The sequence below is a fragment of the Podarcis pityusensis genome (assembly GCF_964106645.2).
Source record: "Podarcis pityusensis genome assembly, chromosome: 13".
Classification (NCBI taxonomy): domain Eukaryota; kingdom Metazoa; phylum Chordata; class Lepidosauria; order Squamata; family Lacertidae; genus Podarcis; species Podarcis pityusensis.
Genome location: NC_138038.1, coordinates 26,664,038 through 26,681,980, shown reverse-complemented (window position 1 = coordinate 26,681,980; position 17,943 = coordinate 26,664,038). Strand labels below are relative to the sequence as shown.

At 45.3% G+C, this 17,943-nt stretch overlaps 1 long non-coding RNA gene across 1 annotated transcript in view; it reads left to right on the top strand.

Annotated features, from left to right (window-relative positions):
• The window catches only part of LOC308461448, a 57,704-nt gene extending 48,191 nt beyond the window's left edge, over window positions 1-9,513 (top strand). The window contains exon 3 of the long non-coding RNA XR_013978898.1: window positions 8,313-9,513. This is a non-coding gene — a long non-coding RNA (uncharacterized lncRNA). The remainder of the gene's footprint in view (window positions 1-8,312) is intronic.
• The last annotated feature ends 8,430 nt before the right edge of the window (window positions 9,514-17,943 follow it).

The following is a 17,943-nucleotide window of genomic DNA, read 5'->3' as shown; positions in this document are numbered from 1 at the left end:
CTGAACAGATATCCTTCTAATTTGGCTTTTTTTAGGCTTCATTTTGTTTGGTTTCTGCTAAGCTGCCAGTACCACACAACAGAGGCAGCTGTGTGATGGCTAATGGTGTGTGCAGAGAACTCTGCATACATTGTGTTCTGCACACTATCGCCAGCAGGGCTCCTTCCTGGCCTTTATTGGGGGGGGGGGGGAGGTGGGTGTTCAAATTCAATACGCATAAAAGTCCAAGGGCACTCTGGTCTGGCACAATGTCACCACCTCAGCTCACAAACAGGGACTTCTGTGTCAGAGCTGGTTGCGGACATGATGTCTGAAAGATGCCCTGCTCTTGAGGTTGTGTCAGGCGCAAGGAGATGTCAGCTAAGAGTCCTGTCCATTGGGCACCCAATTCTCTGCTTCCTATGCAACTGGAGCCACTGACCTAGAAATGCAGGCAGCCCAAGTCAAGAGCATTAACACCAAAGCCCACAATCCTCTTGGCCCATGGAATCAGGTGATTTCAGGGAGCCAATCCCACGCCACTTCTGACTATAAAGCTATAAGACCTTCTGTGTACCTACAGCCTAGGCCGCCATATTGACTGCCTTAACCCAACGCCAGCTACTTCCCTCTCAATACTTGCCGCATGCCTCTCAGCCTAACCTACCTCACAGGGTTGTTGTGGGGATTAAATGGGGGCAGGGAGAACCATGCAGTCCAACTTGAGCTCCTTTGGAGGACAAACAGTGGGGTGTAAATGCAACAGGCAGATAAATAACATCTCTAGCTGTGGGGCTGGCCTTTGCCTGCAATCAGACCAAGGCTCCAGACAATTCATTCAGACACTCAACAGTTCCTTCAAAAGGTGGCATGGCAGGGCAAGTTACAAAAGAGTCTAGACTTTGACTTTTAAAAAAATAATAATAATAAAGAGTCTTCTAACATTCTAGTTCAAAACATGCACTGTTGGAAGAAAACCAAGCAAAGGCACAGAAATCGTACTGATTGGCCGGAAATTATTTGCAGGATGTATGCGTTTGGGAACAGGGAATGGGTACGGTGTTGTTCCTTGGGGTGCTTCCAGACAGGGAAGGTTTCACGTGTGGCTGCCCTCAGCCACCATCCGTGGCCTGGTCTCGGGCACCGCCTGTGATTTTTACAATGCAGCCCTGGTTTTGACAGCGCTGCTAGCCACATCACCCAAAGCGGAAGAAAGGATTTGCCGAAAGAAAGGCCAGAAGAGGACACGGATTAGCATATGTTTTGCATACACCAGTTTTTATGATAATTACAGTTATAGAAACACATCACGGCTCACCATCGAGGAGGAGAGTGTCACCAGGTAAACCTCCTGTGTGCCTCCTCAGTCTGGCAGCCAGGTGCTGCCAACAGGTGAGAGGCAGCTTCACACTGTCATTGGCCGTGGGCTCCAGTACTGCTGTCCTCCTTGCCTTCTGCCCCACCGGCCCTTCAAACAGAGGACTTTGCTCTGTCGGCCCCTCGGATAGAAAACTGTCCTCTGTCAAGCCAGACACTGGGTTTAGCTGAAGAAAATAAGTTTAGTGGTGTTCCAAGACCCCTGGCGCTGTTCACGAGGCCTGCAAGAGACTGACTTTAACTAGCTTACATGGCTTTGAACATGGAACGTTAAGGAAGGCTATTTTGAAGTTCCTTTTTCTTCATTGGGTGTGAGCCTTTCTTGCAGGAATGGTATCCTCCTAAAACCCACCGGAGAAAGTCACCTGATTTCCCCCTACCCCGCCCATCCGCCAGCCTTTCGTGACATCTGTCCGATGCAGTGGTGTCTCGGGGTGCCTAGCTCCAGATTCCTGCCACCAAAAAGGATCAGAATTAGGATTATTGTCACATCTGTTTGGAGCGGGAAATGTGATTAATTTGGCAGGAGTTCATTTGCTCTTTTTGCGGGGAGGGGGCCAGGATCGTATTGCATCTCCTGGACTAATCTGACCGGCTCTAACTTTAAATAGGCTTAATTGCTGCAGTAATCAAAGGGGAAGCCAGGTTAATGTAATTATTTGAAAGTTGTATATGTTTCTCTTTCTCTCAATTACTTTATGATGGGGGTTATGGGGGCTGGCAGAAAGATTTATAGTCCTGTGGAGTTTAATTAGGAGCAGGCAAAAGGACTGAGTCACCTCTTGCTTTCTTCCTGGGTGAATTCTGCTTTCTAGGGCTTTGGCTTAGTCACTCTGACCCACTTCTCCCTGAGAAGTCACCCCTCCAGAAATTTTCCGGTGGGGGGTAAGACATCCATGATGATTTGTGCTGGGTTGGTTGTGCGCGACCTTGCTTTCAACACTGTTCGAGCCTGCAAAAGTTTCAGGTTGGACTACTACTCCTCTGTTTCCAAGCGGTGCATGCCCTGCTGAAATCTTGCAACTGTTTATACCACAAACGTCGGGTTTGGTTGTTTCCGCTTTTGTTGCACTATATAGCACAAGTGTTTCTCTCCAGGAGGAAATAATGCAGTTACATGGGGAAAAGATTGCAGGGCAACTAAAGCAGAACAAGGTGTGGACTGTCCAGCATAAATCCAGCACCAATGCGCTATTATGAACCGCCCTGAGACCTTCGGGTATAGGGTGGTATAGAAATGAAAATAAATAAATAAATTAAAATATTGTGGCAATGACCTGCAGACCTGCAAGACATATAAGTGTCCGTGTGCATGTATATACACACACAATCTGGAGGGTCTCAGGGCTGCTTGTGTCCAGGCTGTCAAACTTCAGACTGCAGGGGGATGATGGCATGTGCTGTGATGGCTAGAGTGTTGGACTAAGACCTAGGAGACCAGGGTCCGAATCCACACTTGGCCATGACGCTCCCTGGGTGACCTTGGACCAATCACTGCCACTCAGCCTGTGGAGGTTAAATGAGGCGGGGAGAACCAGGGCTTCTTTTTCGGCCAGAACTCACTGGAAAACTCAGTTCCAGCACCTCTCAGGTGGGCACTGTTGCCATTTGAAGAGAACGAGGGAGGTGTTCATGGTGAGTTCCAGCACCTCTCTTTCTAGAAAAATAGAACCATGTAGGCCACCCTAAGCTCCTTGGATACAAAGGTGGGATATAAAAGCAGTAAGTAAATGATGATATTAAACAGTGTGGGACAGAGAAACATTGGGACTGAGGAAGAGTTCAATTGAAAGTCGAGTGTACAGATGAATGCGTACCAAAGGAAACCATGGGGAAATTGGATCTCTGTAACCCACATGCACATGAACACTCTGGTGCATGCACAGATCTTGGCCTTTGGAGTTGGGGGGAGAGAAATGGTACACTTGACCGTTCCTTGTCTTCCTCTCATCCCCCAGCTACATCTGATATGTGGACTTTATCCTTCACCACCACCACCTCCCAAGCTGGAATAATGAATGCTGTTGATATAACAGTTTTAAAATAATTAATTAAAAACCGATTTGAGGTTTAAGCCAATCTTAAGGGATTAGAACAGATGAGACTGTCACGGAGGACCAACATCTGCTGCTGTGCTATGGTGGGCTCAGTGTCCCTCTTTGGACATCTGGCACACAGCTGGCCTCTGCTTTAATGCATGATGGGTGATACCGAATTGAATGGACCTGGGGTCAGAGCTAATTCAGCTGACCTTTTTTGGTTTGGAAGGAGAGGGTTGAACTGGCTTAAATTGCTGACCATCGCCATTTATGTTCTTCGTGTTGAAGCAATTGTCCGAGGCCTTTGCTACAGCCCTGGGGAAATCAAAGGGATGACATTTCCTAGAAAAAGGGCAATGGGTGTATTTTGTGCATGCTCAGAGGGCGGGTTGGCAGGTGCCCGTCCTGTCAGTTTGCATTTCTTAGTGCAGAAAGTATTGATCTGATGTTTGGAGATCTTTCCTGTTCTGATTAATACAAGAGGATTCTAGAAGCTACTAGAAGCTTCTCTGAGAAGCAGGCAGAAGGGTCATGATTGTTTGGGTTATATCTTCTGGGAAGCTGATTTGAACTAGTTCTCTTATCTCTTCAGTTAAGGTCATGCTGACTATAAATATAGGCCAGAAGGAGCCTGGGTTTTACTTTCTCTTTCTATCTCTCTTCCTTCTGGTGTGGTGTTCTGTACATAGTATGCTTAGTGTTAAGGTTTAGTCTTGTTATAAGTTTATTAGTTTTTGTAAGTGCTGCAACTGGATTTCTTATGGACTGTGCCAATCCTGACTGTATTTGGATTTGTGACCATTACGCTCATTTAGCACAAGTAAAGCTCTGCTGGATAATAATAATAATAATAATAATAATAATAATAATTTATTATTTATACCCCACCCATCTGGCTGGGCTTCCTCAGCCACTCTGGGCGACTTCCAACCAAACGGGTGACGTACTATTACCTCTGGTCTGTTTTTGGAAACTGTGTTACATGTTTAAGGTTTTCCTCCACACGTTGACATGTCCACCATTTGATTTCTTGCCACTCAATGCAACTGCTGTTGATAACTGGCAGCCGACTGTGTACCTGACTTTATTGGAGAGTATAGCATTTCAGCTACCATTGAGCTTGGAGATTTAGTTTTAAACATATATTTGTTTTTTATTTTAACTAAAGAGAATTAACTCCCCCAGCCTGAACAATAACCCCCACTGTCTTTCAAAAAACAAACTCGAGGCAGCTTGCAATAATAAAAACTTTCCTCTATGGTACTACATCTGTGATGTCTCATTTACAAATGCATGTCCTACCTTGGTCTTACACACATCTGCTGAGGAAAGTATATACATACTTGAACCAGCCCAGAGGAGAAGCCCTGTCATTATGTTCCAGAGTGAGTAAGGGATCGTCTCCACTCTACTGATTGGTGTCCATTTCTAAATAAGTTTTGTTTTGTCTACTCTAGCAGTATACAGCTTGACTCACTTACAGAAGCTGTCTATTTTCATTGTAGCAATGAAGCCTCTGGTGCCATTTGGCTGAGCTGTGTTCTAAAATGAAAGCAGAAGGTTTTGTTTCCCTCTTCTCAGGTGTAAAGGGGGAGATGTGGGGAAGAGAATGTGTAAGTTGAAGACTCTCCATTATTCATTCTCTGTCACCTAATCCATGGTGAGATGGTTGTCTGATCCATGCCAAATTCAGTTTCATATCTGAGTGAAAACTGGGTCTCTCCAGTATAAATCCAGCACTCTTGCTGTCAAATATCAAATAAGAAACCTTTATCAGAATCACATACTGCCAGTGTATGTCAGTTATTCAAGCATTTGTTCAAGTATCAGCTTCGACAGATATCTGAATATCATGGGAATATCTGTGGTATGTTCTGAAGAGAAATTTTGAGCAGAGTTTTTTTTTGGGGGGGGGGGTGTTCTAGTGTGTTTCATCCATCCCCTCCTAGCTGCAGTAGAAAGCGAAACTGATCGTGTAATTTCAAATTCCTCCCACTTCATTCATCCCATGAGATCTAGAAACTTCAAATGAAAGTAGAAAGAGCCTGATTTATGGGATGGCCTCTGCAGTTTGTTGGCACAGCTCATGCAGATCTGTAGATCCCCCTGAATACATTCAGAAGATTATGTGCAAAATCAATCCAGTGAGGAAGTTGAAGTAAGCGTAAGATGGGGAGGGGACTGGGATCTTGTAAAACTGGTTCCGTCTGCCTGTATGTGAGGGCGAATATAGTGTGCACCCAACACACACACACGTCTTATTTTTCTGTGCTCTCTCAGTGCTTGACGAGATTGTTGCCATATTAATGGGATTACAGCTGAAATAACAGATGTTAACTTTGCAATGGAAGCTCCAGAGATATTCAGGGAGCTTAGAACAGGAAACGGGTTTAGTCACCTCCTGGGTTTCAAGTTACACACACACACAAACACACACACAAGCAAGAAATAAGCTACCGATGGCAGTCTGTGCCCTTTTGTCAACAAGGAACAGAGGGGAAGGATAGGGCAGGGACAAAGCTTGCGAGGAGCCAGGAAAAGACGAAAGGATTAAGAGGGTCCAGCTCTCCAAAGAACGAAATCTGTGAATATCACATATTTGGGTGAAAATATTCACCATTCAAAACTGGCAAGTGTTGCTTGTCTCTGTGCACATTTATGTAACCAACAGCTGAATTGTTGAGATGACCCTGAATATTCACAAACATTCAAATTGCACGGGGAGAGGGCAAGGTTCAGTGATAGGGTGCTGCTCTACACTGCAAGCTCTGTAAGCAACGTGAACATTTGGTTGTTTATTGCAGGCAAACTCGCACAGGACTGAGGGACCAGAGGGGCTGTGTGTTATCTCACTGAAAAGGAGAGAAGGATAAAGATGGGGCATGCAGTAGTCAGGATGTTTGGGCCAAGCAATTGGGTTGGAAGGGAGGTAGGAAGAATAGTGAGCAGAGAGATCAGGAGGCTGGTTGAGTAACTGCAGAGTTGGAAGTGGAAAGGAGGTAGGGGGTGCAGGAAAGTAGAGCTGAGGTTGCAGCATGAAGTTTGGAGAACCAATGGCCCGTGTGGGAGGTCATCACTCAGTGGTAGAACTGAGTTCTGCATCAAGAAGGTTCCATGCCCATCTCCAGTTTAAAAGATCAGGTAGCACATGATGTGGAATTTCCCTGCACAAGACCCCAGGCTGAGCCACTGCTAGAGTAGAAAATACTGAACTAGATGGACAAAGTCTGACATAGTAGAAATTGACATGGTTGCATACATCCCAGTCTCAAGGTGGTGAGAGACTCCAGGGGTTCCAATGCTTACCCATCATTTAATTTCCTTGGAATAAAGGTCACTAGAGAGGAGACTGTGGTATCTTTAGGATAAATGGCTTTATTTACACATATATACAACCTGAGCCTAGAATGGAAGGTCTCGCAGCATTTGCACTCCAACAGATCTTGCTTCCTCTGTTAGGTTTCTAGAGGGACCCTCAAAGCCATAGCGTTGTGTTCAACACACAATGCAAGTCAGACTTCTTGTGTTTCTCTTCAGCTTCTAGTTCAGCCCAGACTAAAAAAACCAAGGCTACGGGCTCATCCACGCTTCTGCTTGTCCCATACCTGGAAAGCATGGGCCTAAATGGTTTTCAGCTTGTCCCATGCTTTCCCTGGGGAAAATCCACTCTTTAGTGCTGAATCGGAGCAAATGTCAATTCACAGAAAACCCAGCTGAACTTTGCTCCGGTTCAGTGACAAAGAGCAGCTTTTCCTGGGAGAAAGTGGCAGGACCAGTGGAAGTCTGTCATGCAATACTGTGTTCTGATGCATTCCACACACACCCCAAACCAACTTCAATCCAAATTAAGAAAAAGAGCAACCTAGCTGTGTCTTGTGAACCGCCCTAGGATCTTTGAATGAAGGGTGGTATACAAATTTTAATTATTACTATTAGGCCCATTATGTGTGCACAGCCTTAGCATCAAGAGGAAAGAGTGGAACCTGTTTCCTGCCCTTGACGACCCCAGCACTGAGAATGCAGCTCATCCCTATTTGCATATCTCCATCTGGGGTTCCAGTCCTTGAACAAAGAGTGTCATGGAATTCTGGGAACTGGCTTTTGTTATTTGCATGTAGGTATGTGGATACCTGTGTGTGTAACTGAGGGCTCCACAATATGAGACCTACAACAGACCAGACCCAATCAGGAACATCACAAAGAACCAGAGCCATCAGTTTACTTCAGGAAGCCATGCCAGGGTTTCTCATCTGTGTGTATACTGGATAGGTGGGCCGAGGAGCAGGAAGCACAGATGAGTCAAACCCCACTTGATCTTTCATGACTGAGACCTTTAGCGTTCTTCTTGCTACTCCCACCTTTCCGTGGTGCTCTTCCAAATGTAATTGGCGCCCATTGGACTTACAAGCAGCCAAATCCCCTTCCCACTCTGAGCTCAAGAGTGTTGGCATAGGACCCCATGGATTTTGCTCATCGGATGAACTACGGAGCGTGGAAGGGAAGAGAGGGAGAGGGCGATGAGAGCTGACGGAGATGCATCCAACTCATTTCAAAGTGATCTCTCTTTTTTTGCCTCTCATTCTTCTACAGTGGTACCTCTAGTTACGAACTTATTTCGTTCCGGAGGTCCGTTCTTAACCTGAAACTGTTCTTAACTAGAGGCATGCTTTTGCTAATGGGGCCTCTTGCTGCCGCTGTACAGCCAGCACACAATTTCCATTCTCATCCTGGGGCAAAGTTCTCAACTCAAGGTAACTCTTCCAGGTTAGCGGAGTTTGTAACCTGAAGCGTTTGTAACCTGAGGCGTTTGTAACTCGAGGTACCACTGTATTGGCCACTGTCTATTTGCAGACCTGCTCTCTCATATACAACCAGAGCTATTCCATTTATGTATTTATTTTCTATTGCAATCTGTAGCTTGGAAAATTGGAAGGCAGCTAGCAGAAGAGGCACCATATGCTGGAGAAGCCTCCTTCTTGAGCAAAGGAAAGAAAAAAACACCATCGACCAAATGGAAGCAAAGAAGTGTGTAAAGGTAGAAAGCCCAGTTGGCTGAATGGATGATACCATGTGATTCCTGTTTTGAAACTGATGGAGCCTATTGAGAGCAAGAAGATTCCCATCCCTAGGCAGAGGAGCTCAGTTGTTTCTGGTAAATAGCAAATAATTCAGGAGCAAAATGCTATTTGCAATTAATTATTCACTTACATTTATAATCCCACCTTTCTCCCATTGGAGAATCCAAGGTGATTCACAAGCACCCATCCAGACATTGGCCAGTCCTAGATCTGCAAGGTGGCCTCCTCAGCTGCCTTCAAACCATACCTTGGGACCATGCCCATCATTCTGGTGGTTGGGAAACGTGTGTGAGAGGAGGGTTCTTACGTCATGTGGGTGTACACAGAGACATGTTGCCCGCTACCATATGCTTGTGGGTGAGGACCAGGCTACCACTGTCAGAGAGTGGATGCCCACCCCGACACTGGCCATGGATGGAACCTGTTGAACCTATGGGGTAAAGGGTTCTTCTAGAAGGGTGTTTATTGCAGGATCAATGCTGCTCATGCATGCAATGGTTGTGTGTGTGTGTGTGTGTGTGTGTGTGTGTGTGTCATCCATTATAATGTCACTGGTATTAACATGGTAGCCTGTATCCACCTGGACTGAAGGGGAGGAGGAATGGTGGGGATCACACACACCCTTCTCCTGACACTCCCAGAGAAGAGGAAGGGAGTATTGAATTACAGCAGTGGTTTGAGGAAGGTCACAGCTCAGAGACAGGCGAACAGAAAAGTTGGGAGGTGTTGGTAGGAGAGAAGGTGGGGACAGAGACAGAGCAGCCAGCTGACCCGTTATCAGTGGAGAGCATTTCTGACCCCCTTCTCCTAGAACCTGGCACGCATTGAAAGTGGAAGAGCAAAGGACTCAGACACAATTAGCCCCTGGCGGCCACCGTAAGGGGAAGTGCTGCTGCTAGGAAGGGAGGGGGGAGGAGCTCAGTTGGAGCAACGCCATTATGGGAGACAGACTGGATTCCTTTGCCTCTCAACGTGATGTTTGAATAAACTCATTACTAAGGACTCTCTTTGTTCTTTCCTGCTTTGAGCTGCCACCGGAGGAGGGATAGAATTCTCCAAGCCTGACACCACACCACCCTGTTTAATTCAGGTGGACACGGATCAAGGGACCAGTGTTCCTTGTGCATGCAAGTTTTCTCCATGTCCACCTGATGTTGTTGGCACTGCAACGCCAGCCTGTATTTCCTCCCTGTTTAATCTGGATTTACCATTTCCAGGAAAAATTCAATGGGGGTGGGGGAGAGGAAGAAAGAAGAAGCTTGCTGCTGAGGAGCCATTTGCGATATCTGAATGTCCTGTTTGCTTATTAAACTCTCATCTGGAAGCACCTCTCCCCTCTTTTTGTGCATAGTCCCACCTTGCAATGTGCTTCTGGGGAAACTTCCTTAATAGGTGTTTACTGTGGAATGACCACTCTCAGTTCACTCTGGCTGTGCACACATGACCGCCTTAAAATGCAGCTAGGTGGTTCTTTTCCTCAATTCCGATTGAAGTATGGGGGGGGGGGATGCATCAAAACGCAGTGCTGCGTAAGAAGCCACAGGATAGATGTGGATTGTTGCTTAACGTAGTTTTATGCACCACCCAAACCAGCGGCAGGAGGGCTCTGGATGGAAAGTAAATGGGTGTACACAGCCGCTTTCATTTTTTTAATGGAACATCAACCTCACATCATCAGATCTTTCCCCTGTGGCTCCCCTGCAGTTTTTCTGCCTCTTTTGAGACCTCTGAAAATCTGACCCGTTTGAAAAGTACAGATGCCATAGGTGTGAGTCATCTTAGCACAGCTCTTCTGCCTTTTTGAAGAGCCCTGGTTTCGGAGTGTAAACCTAGCCCTACACCTCTAAACTTTGACAGGGAGCGCCATTTTGGTTCTTACATTTTTAGTTGATCTTCATTCGTGCTAAAGTAATTTTTTACCTAGTTTTTTCCCCCTTTTCTTCCAAAATAGGCCTTTTAATATTCATGCAGTAGTGGTTAGATGGGAGGGGGGGATGTTTCAGCACATATCTTTAAAGTGGTTTTTTTTAAAAAAAGAATGAACTGCTTTGGTGTACTGCCAATCATTCACCCACATGGCTATGTCACACCCATGTGAAAAAGAACATAGTGGGATGTTGATTAGACTGGCCACCACTTTGTATCCTAGAAGATCATCTGGATATTATGTTTTTCTTCTTTACAGAAACTGTACCTAAATTTCTGTTGAGCACAGTGAAGATATAAGTAATACCCTTACGAACTAAAAGTGGCTGTGTTTTCCTCTCTGCCAGAGATATTCCATAAACATGTGTCTTGTTTTATATCATCATGGATGTCTACATTTTATTGTAAGGTTTAGTGACCAGCTGCTTCTTCATAGGTGGGCTGGGTCTGCTAGAAAGGCCTAGAGGGCTGCATTTGCCTTCCTGCCGGGCCTGCGGTTCCCCATCCCTGAACTAGCACACATTTGCTCCCTCTCTTGAAACCACTGCAAAAGTGCCTTGCATTTCTGATCAATAAGCCCCCTGAGCAGGCATAGGCCCTCCAGATGTTTTGGGACTACAACTCCCATCATCCCTAACCACTGGTCCTGTTAGCCAGGGATGATGGAAGTTGTAGTCCCAAAACATCTGGAGGGCCGAGTTTGCCTATGCCTGCCCCAGAGCTCCTGCTGATCTCGGTGTTTTGCTGCTGGTGCCTTATTCCTGGCTGCCATATTGCATCTGTTGTTCTGTCTGTCCAGTGGGCCAGGTGTGTTTCAAGGGACCTTTCCATGTTCAGAATGATCCCAGGTGTCAGGGGCGGGCCATGTTCAGCCTGCAGCTGGGGCCAAGGCGCCAGGTGTCCCAGCAAAGCAGCACAGGCATGGAACAGGTGACAGCCCAACCCAACACAGTGATCTCGGCCAACAGGTAAGAATTGGCATGACCTTACCTAGCATCATTGGGCATCCATGCTTTCATGCTATTGTTCTTCCCTGTGGATTGGGGAGTGGGTTGCACAAGCCAGTGTCAAGGATTTGAGGAAATACTATTCCAATAGGACTGGAAGTGCAATTCTGCTTCTTTTGCAAACCTACCCCTCCCCTTCCCACACACCTTTCGCCCTCTGCACCTCAAAGTTCCAGCCGCTTCCATTAATAGTGAGAGCCCACCCCCACCCCTCGTCTTGCCGCAGCCAGTGCAAGCAAAAGGAGGATGCTTCAAACAGCGAACCTGTCTCATCAATGTCAGCATTCAATCAAAGCAGATGGGTTGCAGCTGTGAGTACCAGCATGACGACCAGCCTGCTTATAGTCACTTGGGAGGAAGAGAGAGAGAGAGAGAGAGAGAGAGAGAGAGAGAGAGAGAGAGAGAGAAGGAAGATGAGTGAGGGGCTGGATGAGGAAGGCTGCAGGAATGCAATGCTAGAGAAAGGGAGAGAGAGAAAAATACAATCAGCAACCCCAGGCCTGGACCAAACCAGGGCAAAGGATGTCAGCATCATGGGAGAAAGTGAAGGTCAAAAGCAGGCCAGTGGTACGGGGTGGCAAATCAGTTTTAAAAATAAAATAAAGGGGGCAATGGTTTACATTACCCCTATGGAACTGCACTTTATTGAAAACATTTCTATACTGCCTGCCATCCTGTTTGGATTTCAGGGCAGTGTTCAGCCAATTTGTAGCACAGTTCAATTAATAATTTCAAAAATAGTCCCTCCCAAATAGTCTGGGCTTCTAAAGCAGAGCAAATCTGGGCCCTGACATACTCAAACACTTCCCTTCTCTGTTTTCGTGCTGCTGTAGGGCTGGAAACATCTTCCCTAGCACGGAGGGAACAGCAGCTAAGCCCTGCGGAGGGCACCTTCCCCATCATTAGTCACCACTGCCTTTTAAAATAGACTCTCATATTGGCTGTGCATGATGTTTCACTTATTGTCAGCCGCCTTCTTGGAGACCTCTTGTCAGGGACAAGAGCATAATATGCGCCTACTGGATCAAGCCAATGGCCCATCTAGCCCTGCACCGTGTTCTCACACTGGCCTGCAGGAAGCCTGCAAGCAGGACATGAGCGCAGCAAACTCTGCCAGAAAGTGGAAGGCAGGTTTCTGTTCAATGGATTTGGATGAATAGGAGATGACATTTTATTCAGTAGTTATCCGTCCTCTTTCTCACTTGTGTGAGAATCCACATATTTATTTCAGTGGAATTAAAAGATCACCATCCATGCGCAGCTTACCTCTCGAAGCTATTAGGGCAGGCATGGTCAAACTTGGCCCTCCAGCTGTTTTGGGACTACAATTCCCATCATCCCTGACCACTGGTCCCGTTAGCTAGGGATCATGGGAGTTGGAGTTCCAAAACAGCTGGAGGGCCAAGTTTGGCCATGCCTGTATTAGGACAAAGGTTGCATAACCTTCTGGAACAATTACAATATTGAAGGATGCTATAGGCAGACTCGGATTATCTTCTCCCTTTTTAATGTTTCCCGCTTAACAAAGAAATCACTCTCAAACTGTTAAGTAAACACTTAAAATACAGTGTTTACTCACATCAAAAGTCTTGCCAGGTTTCAACAGTGACAGTGATTAAAACCAGGCAGGCAATAATCCTTAAATGTTACAGATATCCATGGTCTAGCTCAAAACAGAGATTGCTAGATACATCTTCTCCTCCTGCAGGTAAGGGGGGAAAATGAGTAGCAGGAGGAAGGAAGGGATTAACCCGTTGTCTTTATCCTCCTACCAGGTTTGGGGGTATGACATCATAGAGTCCCCTCTATACAGGTTCTGAAACTCCATGGTGCCATTATCCCTGCTTGTGACTGTCTAGCAGTCATGCATTTGTGATTTTGGCTGCACATCCTCCCTCAGAAGCAGAGCAGAGCCATCATGGCTAGTAGCTACCAAAAGCACCAGCTTCTCTCTCTCTTTTTTTAAATGATATTTATTGAAAAAAGGGTTTTTTTAAAAAATTACAAGGAAAAAAGACAAAACAGAAAAAGAAAAAGAAAAAGATAAAACCATCATTTTCAAATTCTCCACTTTCATTACCTTCTTTCTATGACCTCCTCCTCCTCCCTTTTCTTGTATCTTGATTAATAGTTGTCACAGCAAATCCTTTCCATAATTCATAGTATTCTGTCATTACATTGCCTTACTCTATTTTCATCTTATCTTATAAAAAACCTTAAAGCTTAAGACTTAAATCTTATTTTTACCAACTTCTCATAACCATTACCTTTTTACCTAATTCTTTAAACATTTTTACAAGAGCCAAGTAATTTCATTTCAACATTTTTCTAACATTCATCAATTTTATAAAATATTCCTAATGATAGAAAAAGACTCAGAAAGTCCAAACGTCTCTGCATAGGGGGGTCAGTCCAACCCCCCATTTCCAAATCAATCCAAACTTTATCTTTCCAAATCTGGTTTTTTCCAAGTTCATTTATCAGATCCAAAGGCTCATTTTCCTGCAGGGCCAAAAGTTCCTCCCTTTCTGGCGCCCAAGATTCAGCAACATCCTCTTCTCTCAACTGTTCTGTCATGGCACACTCCTGTTTAAGTTCCTGGGTGGGCTCCATATAGTTTCCCACTACCTGTTCAAATGTTCTGGTCGCATTAGTCATCAAATCCATCTTCTGGCTTAACTGATCCAATAGGGCATTTATTTTACAGAAAGCACCCAACAGTGCTTCTGAGAACATTGTCCTACAAGGTCACAAGTCCTTTCCCACGGTTGTAATCTGTGGCAGCTGCAAGCTCCCTAGAATTAGTTACAGTTTCACAGTCCCCCTCTGGGGGGAAAACTTCTGGTTGTTCTTTCTTTTAAGGACAATAGCAACAAAGTTTCTTTTTTAAAGATATTTTGTCAATATTTGTTCCTTTAAAATGCGAAAGGAAACAGTGGAATCACAATGTTACTCTTCTTTTAACTATCTGTCAAAAACATTTGTCTCTGGTCAATGAGCTTCAAACATCAATTCTGACACCCCACTCCAGGATCAGGACGGTGGAAAGTTACTTTACTTTAAACTCACTTCTGCAGGTTTAAACAGTCCAAAAAAGATCCCCCTTCTTCTCCTGCTACCGAAGGGGGGTTCAACGATTTTAAATGGTGAAAACCAATCCTTTGAAAGTGATTTTCTAAGCTCTAGTTTACGTTGTCTTTGCTTTCTTCTGACTACAAGGAAACGGAAGGCTGACTTCCTGTTTAGACCTTCCCGTTTCAGTACCAAATTAAGGTAAATTTTAAAGTCCAGTTCCTTTCTAATCGCCAGTTCTTATTTGAAGTCCAATTGCTCAATGTTTAAGTACTCACGTGTGATTATTTTAGATGCCAAATTGTCCCAGGAAAAAGGCAGCGCTCTCCGGCAACGACTATGCGGCTTCGCTCCACGGAAAAAGCAATTGACTCACAGCACCGCGCCACCTCCCCCTCTTCGCTTCGGAGCCCGTTAGTGGGTTCCTTTGCGGGTTGGGGGGGCGCTAAGGGTGCCCACCGAGTCCCACGGTCACAGGCTTCATCCGCCTGTGATTTCTAAAAGGGTCCCCGCTTCGCCGCAGCGGAAAAGACCCGTTTCACGCAGAGCTGGTCCCTCCAGTTCAGAGAGAGTCCGCCATTGCCGATGGCGCCACCCCGGAAGTCCAAAGGCACCCCCAGCTTCTCAAGTTGTTTGGCGGGGCACGATGCGATGTCCTGATGTGCTGACGTCACATGCAACATCGTGAGGAGTCAGGCAGGGGCAGAGCTGAACGCCCTCTGAACATTGAGGGGGCCCAGCCCCCTAAAAAATAGCTGGAAGACAGCAATGTATGGGGAATCCACATGTATGGTAACCTACGTCAAAACTGATTTTTATTTTTATTTTTGTCATTTTGTATTTTGGGTCTGGATTTTCACTTTTTGAAATATGGCAACCCTAGTTGCAATTCTGATCAACCCTTAACAAACTACAGCCCCCCAAATTCTTTGAGGGAAAGAATGTGCTTTAAAGATATATAGCGTCTAACACAGCCTTACTCAGGGATGCAGAAACTGAATGGGCCGGATGTGACACTGATGGTCTTCTAATGCAGGGGTCTTGTTCGATGGCCTCTCTAGACCATTTTCATTGAGCCCCAGATTTTATTTTCTCTTTTTTAAAACAACAACAACAACCAATAACAACTTTGCTTATAGGGCAGCAGGATGGGTTGCAAATCACTGTGCTGGTGAGAGTCAACTACAGAGGCTCAGAGAGTAGAAACAAGAGAGAGGGCCTTTTTGGTTGTGCACACCTCTGCCCCCTGTAGAATGCGCTCCTGAGTGAGGCCTGCCTGGTGCCTACACTGATATCATTTCAGAGGCAGGTTAAGACTTTCTTCCTCACCTGGGCAGAATTTAAAATGTTTTTAAACCTGATTGTAAGTGGCCCAGAGACTTCCCTGTGTCGGGTGACTGACAGATCAAATAAATAAATCATCTTCATTTATCCAGATGTACACATAAGTAATCACATGCAAATTTATGTCATGGGCCAATGGCCCCCGGGTCCTTTATGTACCTAGCAATGTCATTCCCCAAACTTCTCTTCCTCCTACCCCCACTGTATAGACTGAGGCTTCAGAAACTGAACTCTGAACCAAGGAACTAAGAACGATGCAACCCGAAATAGATTATGTAAACATCGCTCTTATATGTTTTGTTTTGTGTAATTTCTTCTGCTTGCAAAATTCAGGCTTTTTCAGATGTTTTGGGTCCTTTTTTATAGAAAGGATGGAGGACGGGGGTGTCGGAAGGGAGGAAGAGGGATGTGGAGAATACAGAGGGAGGGACACAGAATTAAGATTGCCAGGTCCAGACTCCGGTATTTCAGAGAAGAGCTCAGAATAAGACCTCTGAACAGGTCCCAATCCCCCCGTCCCTCACCCCCCTCACCCCAATCATTGGCATAGGTATTTATGTCCCATCACCATGATGGGTAAGTAGAGAGCCCAGATATCCCAGCCACAACTTCTGAGACAGAAGGAAAGTTCCATTTGAACTCCAGTTATGAGCCCGTGTCCTCAGTAGGAGCCACTGAAACCATCTTCATGGTCCATCTTCATGGACCCACTTGGGATCATTGTATACAATGGCAAAGAGATGATTAATTTTAATTGCTAATTAATTAATAGGCAAACTCCAGAAATTGTTTCAGCCAACATATTAACATTTGTAGGCCACATCCACTTTGAAGGCCAAGGATTGGCTTTGGTAATATGAAAGCAAATTGTTTTTTAAAAATTATTTTTTAAAAAATAAAATAAAATTGCTTAGCAAACTCCTGTGTGGCCCACAGCCTGCCTTAAACACAAGAACATCTACACTCGCCTCTCCATGATAACTTCAGTTGCATGTGCTGCCTTGCGAGGGTGAAAGAGCCAACGGGGAATCCAGCACTAGATTCTTGTATTGCTGAACACCATTTGCATCACAAAGGTTTTCACTTCAATGCCGTTGATGTGTTTGACTGCAAGTAAATAACTGGATGCTGAGTGATGTTGCAGGCATGTGTGAATCAGCCCTTGTGTTCCAGCAAGTTTTGGGAGCAAAGGAGATTAGTTATTGCTGAGTAGCCAGGGAAGGCCGTTTTTATAAGGTGGGAATATTTTTTTATCATAAGTGTTTCATTTCTATTATACACTAGATAGGAAATACTTATGATTTATATATATATATATATATATATATATATATATATATATATATTCCTATCTTATAAAAACGGCTTTCCCTGGTCAGACCAAGGTCCTGTCTAGTCCAGTATTTGAATTCCTTCAGCTGCTGGCCTGGTGCCCCTAGAAACCCTCACAAAAAGCCACAATGGGAGGTGGCCCGTTGGTTGTGCTCACAGGTACACTTCCTCTGAACATGGGGGCTCTCCTCATAGTTACAGTGGCTAATAGCCATTGACAGTTGCATCCTCTGTGGATAGATAGATGATAGATAGATAGATAGATAGATAGATAGATAGATAGGAACCATGTCTGCTAAGAAGTCCCATGGAATTCAGTGGGGCTTACTCCTGGGTAAGTGGGGTTAAGATTAGAATAATAGAGTTGGAGGTGACCCTGAGGATCATCTAGTCCAACCCCCTGCACTGCGGGGGATATGCAGCTGTCCCTTAACAGGGTTCAAACCTACAACCTTGGTCTCCAGCTGTTTTTGGACTACAGCTCCCATCATCCCTCGCTAGCAAGACCAGTGGTCAAGGATGATGGGAATTGTAGTCCAAAAACAGCTGGAGGCCCAAGGTTGGGGAACACTGCTCTAACCAACCAAGCTATCCTTGAGTTTGCAGCCTCACCTCATGGCCAATGCCAAATCATGAGGCAGTGAATTCCATAGGCTAATTGTGTGTTGGGGGGAGAAATTAAGCTCTGCCATGCCTGGCAACCACTGAATTATTGGGATTCCCACCCCCTAAGCAAGGGATGGGGAACCTGTGCTCATACTCACAGATAATTTCAGAGACTCTTATTTG